The sequence below is a fragment of the Anolis carolinensis genome, chromosome 4, assembly GCF_035594765.1.
Source record: "Anolis carolinensis isolate JA03-04 chromosome 4, rAnoCar3.1.pri, whole genome shotgun sequence".
Lineage (NCBI taxonomy): Eukaryota > Metazoa > Chordata > Lepidosauria > Squamata > Dactyloidae > Anolis > Anolis carolinensis.
The window spans coordinates 10249373-10256151 of record NC_085844.1 but is presented as its reverse complement, the minus strand read 5'-3'; positions in this window follow the sequence as shown (position 1 = coordinate 10256151).

Here is a 6779-nt window from a genome sequence, read left to right as displayed (position 1 = left end):
AGAACCAATGTTAATTGGCAACATTCTTAGCTGCTATCCTCGCACTCCTGCGCGAAGCTGAATCCAAACTTCTCTGTTGTTTACAAAACTCCCGGCGCAAGAACACGGGAGAAGTAGGCTCTGGGGTTGTTTGACATACTTCTGGGGCACAACTTTCTTGCAGGTGCAAGGTTTCCAGATCTGCCTGGGAAGGATCTGGCTGAGAGGAATCCAGTTCAGACTGGGAAGGTAAAAAACCCAAGTTTTCATCTTCATCAGGGATTACAATGTCCTGAGCAGGACTACAAGGCCCATGGTTCATCACACTATCCCCCTCCTCAGGGCCCCTCCCAAACTGGGGTCCTCTCCCCGAGGCGCGAGGTCGCGGTTTGGTGGGATAGGTCAGATGGAAGCGACGGGTTAGATCAGGAGCATGGACTGTGGAGGCGTCTTCCCAAGAGCGTTCCTCAGGCCCAAAACCCACCCAGTCAATGAGATATTGTAGGCGGCGGCGATGAAAGCGAGAATCCAAAATGTCCTCAACCTCGAACTCCTCCTCCCCATTCATCAAAACAGGAGGGGGGGCCGGTTGGTCTGTATCAGGACGCACACCATCCGCCGGAAGGAGCAGGGAACGGTGAAACACTGGGTGAATGCGCATTGAACGCGGAAGTTGGAGTTTGAAAGTCACGGGGTTTAATTGCGCCACCACTGGATAGGGGCCAATGAAGCGGGCATCTAACTTCCGGCATGGGCGGTGGGAGGGCAGAAAGCGAGTGGACAGAAAAACCCGATCTCCTACCTTGATTTCGGGGCCCGGCTGGCGGTGTTTGTCAGCGTGGCGTTTATAGTCCTCCTTGGCTTGGTCCAGTTGCTGGAGCAAAAGTTGTTGCACCGCTGTGAGTTCCTGCAGCCAATCCTCTGCTGCGGGAACTTCTGAAGTTTCAATGACAGGGGGAAAGAAACGTGGATGGAAACCGTAGTTTGCAAAGAACGGCGTTTCTTTTGTAGAAGCTTGAACTCCATTATTGTAGGCAAACTCAGACAGTGGTAACAGAGAAGCCCAATTGTCCTGTTGGTAGTTTACATAACAGCGAAGATACTGCTCCAAAGTGGCATTGGTGCGCTCCGTTTGCCCATCTGTTTGGGGATGATGAGCTGAAGATAAGCGAGAGTCTATGCCCAGTAGTTTTTGTAGTGCCTTCCAAAAACGAGAGGTGAATTGAGATCCACGGTCTGTGACTAAACTCTTGGGCAATCCATGTAGTCTGAAAACATGCTGAAGAAATTGATCCGCAGTTTCTTTGGCCGTGGGGAGGCCTTCGCAGGGAATGAAATGGGCTAACTTGGTGAATAGGTCCACCACCACTAATATCGTGGTGAATCCACAGGAAGGTGGTAGGTCAGTGATGAAATCCGCGGAAATTATTTCCCATGGGCGAGATGGGGTAGGAAGGGGGTGCAAAAGCCCTGAGGGCTTCTCCCTTCGTATCTTGGAGCGCTGGCATACTGGGCAGGTGTTGACATATTTTTCCACATCCTTGCGGATCTTGGGCCACCAAAAATCTCTTAGGATCAAATGCATGGTTTTAAATAGTCCGAAGTGTCCTGCTGGTTTGCAGTCATGACACAGACGAAGCGCTTTTTCCCTGCCCGGTCCGGGTGGGATATAAACATGATTTCTATAGCAGAGCAGCCCATCTTTAAGCGAAAAGGGAAAATGCAGACCTTGGCGAAGTTGGTCCTGCGCCCAGGCATCTGCTTGCTGACTAGCCCTGATTTCTTGAGCACAGATGGGTCCTGGAGTAGGGGAAGTTGAACCAATGGGACTGGATTTGGTGTTCCCCACTGTGAGCGTGGCAAAGTTCTCAGGTTGTAGCAGTTGGGATTCAAAGGTCTCCTTGCGTCCTGCAGCGTATTCCGGTTTACGTGACAGGGCGTCTGCTTGCTTGGTTTGAGCTGGGGTCACATAATGGATCTGGAAGTTGAAACGTTCAAAGAATAAAGCCCAACGTTGCTGCCTCTGATTTAGTTTGCGGGCAGTTCTTAGATGTTCTAGATTACGATGATCAGTGTGGACTTCAATGGGGAATTTGGCCCCTTCTAGCCAATGTCTCCAAGTTTCAAAGGCTGCCTTTATGGCCAGTAGTTCTTTTTCCCAAATGGTGTAATTCCTCTCTGGTGTGGTTAGTTGACGAGAATAAAAGGCACAGGGGTGGAGGTGATCTCCCACCGGTTGTAAGAGTACAGCCCCAATTGCCACATCAGAGGCGTCCGCTTGCACCACAAAAGGGGTTCCAGGATTTGGGTGCTGTAGAATTGGCTGGGAGGTGAATAGTTTCTTCAGTTGCTGGAACCCTTTCTCTGCTTGATCAGTCCAGCGGAAAGGCTGCTTTCCACGGATGCAGCTAGTGATGGGGTCGGACCAGCGGGCAAAATCTGGAATGAACTTGCGGTAGTAGTTCGCGAACCCCAAGAAACGCTGCACCTCTTTCTTGTTAGTTGGCGCCCGCCATTCCAATACTGCTGAAACTTTGGCTGGATCCATGGAAAGCCCTAGAGGCGAGATGCGGTAGCCAAGGAAATCTACCTCTTGTAGATCAAAAGCGCATTTTTCTAGCTTGGCATAAAGTCCATGATCCCGCAGTCGTTGCAACACCATTTTGACGTGGTTCTCATGTTCTGATTGTGATCTGGAAAACACCAAAAAATCGTCCAGGTAGATTATCAAGAATCTGTCTAGATAGTCCTGAAAAATATCGTTGACAAAATGCTGGAACGTTGCGGGAGCTCCGCATAAACCGAAATTCATAACTCGGGACTCGAATAATCCGAATTTAGTCTGGAAGGCGGTCTTCCACTCGTCCCCTTCTCTGATGCGAACTAGATTATAAGCCCCCCGAAGATCCAGCTTGGTGTAGACCTTGGCTCCTCGAAGTCGGTCCAGTAGATCCGAGATTAAGGGCAGGGGATAGCTGTTCCGCTTGGTGATATTGTTCAATGCTCTGTAGTCCACCACCAAGCGTAATTCCCCTGACTTCTTCTTCACAAACATCACTGGGGAGGCGGCTGGGGATTGAGAGGGTCTGATGAACCCCTTGCGAAGGTTTGTCTCTAAGAATTCCCTGAGAGCTTCTTGCTCTGGTTCAGTCAGGGAGTAGAGATGCCCTCGCGGGATCGGGGCCCCCTCCACCAAGTCAATGGCACAGTCATAAGGTCTATGTGGGGGTAATTTTTCGGCTTCTTTCTCATTGAATACATCCCAATACTCGGAGTACTTCTTTGGCAAGGTGATGATGGGCTCGGAGTCTGTGGCATGGCATACCTTGGCTACGAGGCAATGGTTTTGGCAGTACGGTGAAGCAAACTGCAGTTCTCTGTTGGACCAGGAGATGTTAGGGTCGTGGAGTGTCAGCCATGGAATTCCCAAAATCACAGGGAAATGGGGAACCTCGGTAACAAAGAAGGAAATCTCTTCCATATGTTCCCTTATCCACATCCTGGTGGGTTCCGACCACTGGCTTACGGGGCCCGTCTTGAGGGGACGGCCGTCTATGGCTTGCACCACACGGGCATTCTTGAAATCATGATATTGTAATCCCAGAGAGTCGGCATACTCTCTATCGATGAAATTGTTGGTAGCTCCAGAGTCTATCATGGCGTGGATCATGACGGGTCCCCTTTTTGCTGACCATAATGTGACCACGAGAAGGAACAGGACCCCGGTTGGCGGCTCTTGGATGGATTTTTTGACCGGGTTGGCGAGCCTCTCTACACCCGGTCGTTGGCTTCCCCCGCCGGCTGTGTGCCAGTCGGCTCAGACGCCTTCGACTCCGTGGAGGACGCCGCCGCAAGACGGGCGGCAGGCTTCCCTTTGGCTGGGCACTCTCTGGCGAAGTGGCCCCCGTTCCCGCAGTACCAGCAGAGGTTCAAGCGTTGACGACGGGCCTTCTCGGCGGCATCTAGTCTGGGACGCACATTGCCCAACTGCATCGGCACCTCCTCGCCTCCTCTGGGGTATGGGGTTGGCGGCGGGGGTCTCCACACCGGACGTGGCTGAACACTGGCGGGAGCGGGGGGTTTTGCCCCGGCTCTACCGCCCTGGCCTCGAACCCATTGTTTCCTGTTGGCAATCATGACTTCAGCCCGTAAACATTGATCAATGAGTGCCTCGAGGGTCTGGGGAGGATCCACCTTGGAGATTTCTTCCAGCATTTCAATGTTGAGACCCTCCCGAAATTGTCCTCTGAGGGCTACATCGTTCCAGCCGGTGTTGTGGGCCAGCACGCGGAACTCGGCTATGTACTGAGACATGGGTCTGTCTCCTTGAAGGAGGCGCCGGAGTTTGTGACCGGCTGCCTCCAAATTGTCCTCGATTCCCCAGGTCTCCTTAAGGTGATCCAAGAAGCGTTGTGCTGAACTTAGGTGGGGGGAGGCTTGATCAAACAGGGCCGTCGCCCAGCTAGCCGCTGGTCCGTCTAGAAGACTGTAGACCCACGCCACCTTGATGTCTTCTTGGGGAAACTCGGCATCACGGGCCTCTAGATAAGCTTGACATTGGCGGCGGAAAACATGAACCTTAGCAGCTTCTCCAGAAAACTTGGTAGGCAACGCCATGGCCGGGAGGCGAACTCCGCGCTCCCTCAACCCTTTTATTTCTCCATCCTGCGCGTTGAGTCTGTCACGGATGCGGTCCACTTCGTCCTTGCTGATGGTGTAGCTGAGCGGCTGTCCAGCCGGCGCGGCTCCGGTAGACATCCTGGCCTCGGTTAGTTGGTGCTTATGGGTGGCGGAGTCAAACTGTCACGACCCAGGCGGCAGAGGCACCAATAACCATACACAGAGGCCAGAATCTAACTAATATCTTTATTGAAGGAATATATAAAGTTAATAAAAACAAGTATAGAAAATAGCCCAGAATTAGACCCTTCAGGAAAGGTCAGAATTAGTCCAAAAAAGCAATGTCCAATAAGAAATATTAAGGTCCAAAGTTGTAATCCAATAACCGAAACACTCACTTTGCCAAGCAAAGTGAGGGGAGATGACAAGGTCCTTAGTCCATAAAACTTGAGCGTGGCTAGGAAATAACTTGATACTTGAAACAAGGCTTGAACGTGGAACAAGGTAACTAAGAACAAGAACAAGGTCCGTGGAATAACTTGGTAAAATCCGTGAAACAAGGCAAGGATTAGTCCTGGGAAACAAGGCAAAGTCCGTAGGTAAACAAAGGCTGGGAAGCAAGGCGAAGGCTGGATAGCAAGGCAAGGCTTGAGCTGAAGCGAGGCTTGAATCGGAGCGCGCTGTCCAGACACAACTCGCTCCGTAGGCTGACGAATTGACTCCGCGAAGTTGCTACGCGGGCAAAACACCTATATAGAGTCCAACTTTCTCACCAAAGCGGTTCTCTGGGAATCAGAAACGAAAGCTAAACTCTGAGACCAGATGTTAAACTCCTTAAAGATTCTCACGAGAACCAATGTTAATTGGCAACATTCTTAGCTGCTATCCTCGCACTCCTGCGCGAAGCTGAATCCAAACTTCTCTGTTGTTTACAAAACTCCCGGCGCAAGAACACGGGAGAAGTAGGCTCTGGGGTTGTTTGACATACTTCTGGGGCACAACTTTCTTGCAGGTGCAAGGTTTCCAGATCTGCCTGGGAAGGATCTGGCTGAGAGGAATCCAGTTCAGACTGGGAAGGTAAAAAACCCAAGTTTTCATCTTCATCAGGGATTACAATGTCCTGAGCAGGACTACAAGGCCCATGGTTCATCACAAGGTGCAAGGGTTCCAGTTCTGGCTGAGAAAGTTCCAATTCTGACTGAAACGGAGGAAAACCTAAGTTTTCCTCCTCATCTGTCTCAACAGTGTTAGGGACGGGACTACATGGCCCATGAGTCATCACACTATCCCCCTCCTCAAGACCCCTCTCAAAACTGGGTCCCCTCCCCGAGGTGCGGGGCCGCGGCTTAGCGGGGTAGGCCTGATGGAAGCGGCGGGCTAGATCGGGGGCATGGACTGTGGAAGCGTCTTCCCAAGAGCGTTCTTCGGGGCCAAACCCCACCCAGTCAATGAGATACTGGAGGCGGCGGCGATGAAAGCGAGAATCCAAAATGTCCTGATCCTCGAATTCCTCCTCCCCATCCACCAAAACGGGAGTGGGGGCCAGCCGGTCCGCATCAGGGCGGACACCATCCGCCGGAAGGAGCAGGGAGCGATGAAACACTGGATGGATGCGCATAGAGCGCGGAAGTTGGAGTTTGAAAGTCACGGGGTTAAGTTGCGCCACCACTGGATAGGGACCAATGAAACGGGCATCTAGTTTCCGGCAGGGATGGTGGGAGGGCAAAAAGCGGGTGGACAATAGAACCCGGTCTCCTACCTTGATTTCGGGGCCCGGCTGGCGATGACTGTCAGCGTGGCGTTTATAGTCCTCCTTGGCTTGATCTAGTTGCTGGAGCAAAAGTTGTTGCACCGCTGTGAGTTCTTGCAGCCAGTCCTCTGCTGCGGGCACTTCTGAGGTTTCAATAATAGAAGGAAAGAAACGTGGATGAAAGCCGTAGTTTGCAAAGAACGGGGATTCTTTAGTTGAAGCCTGGACACTATTGTTGTAGGCAAACTCCGACAGCGGCAACAGAGAAGCCCAATTGTCCTGCTGATAGTTTACATAACAGCGAAGGTATTGTTCCAAAGTGGCATTGGTGCGCTCAGTTTGCCCATCCGTTTGGGGATGGTGAGCCGAAGATAAACGAGAGTCTATGCCCAATAGGTTTTGTAGTGCTTTCCAGAAACGTGAGGTGAAT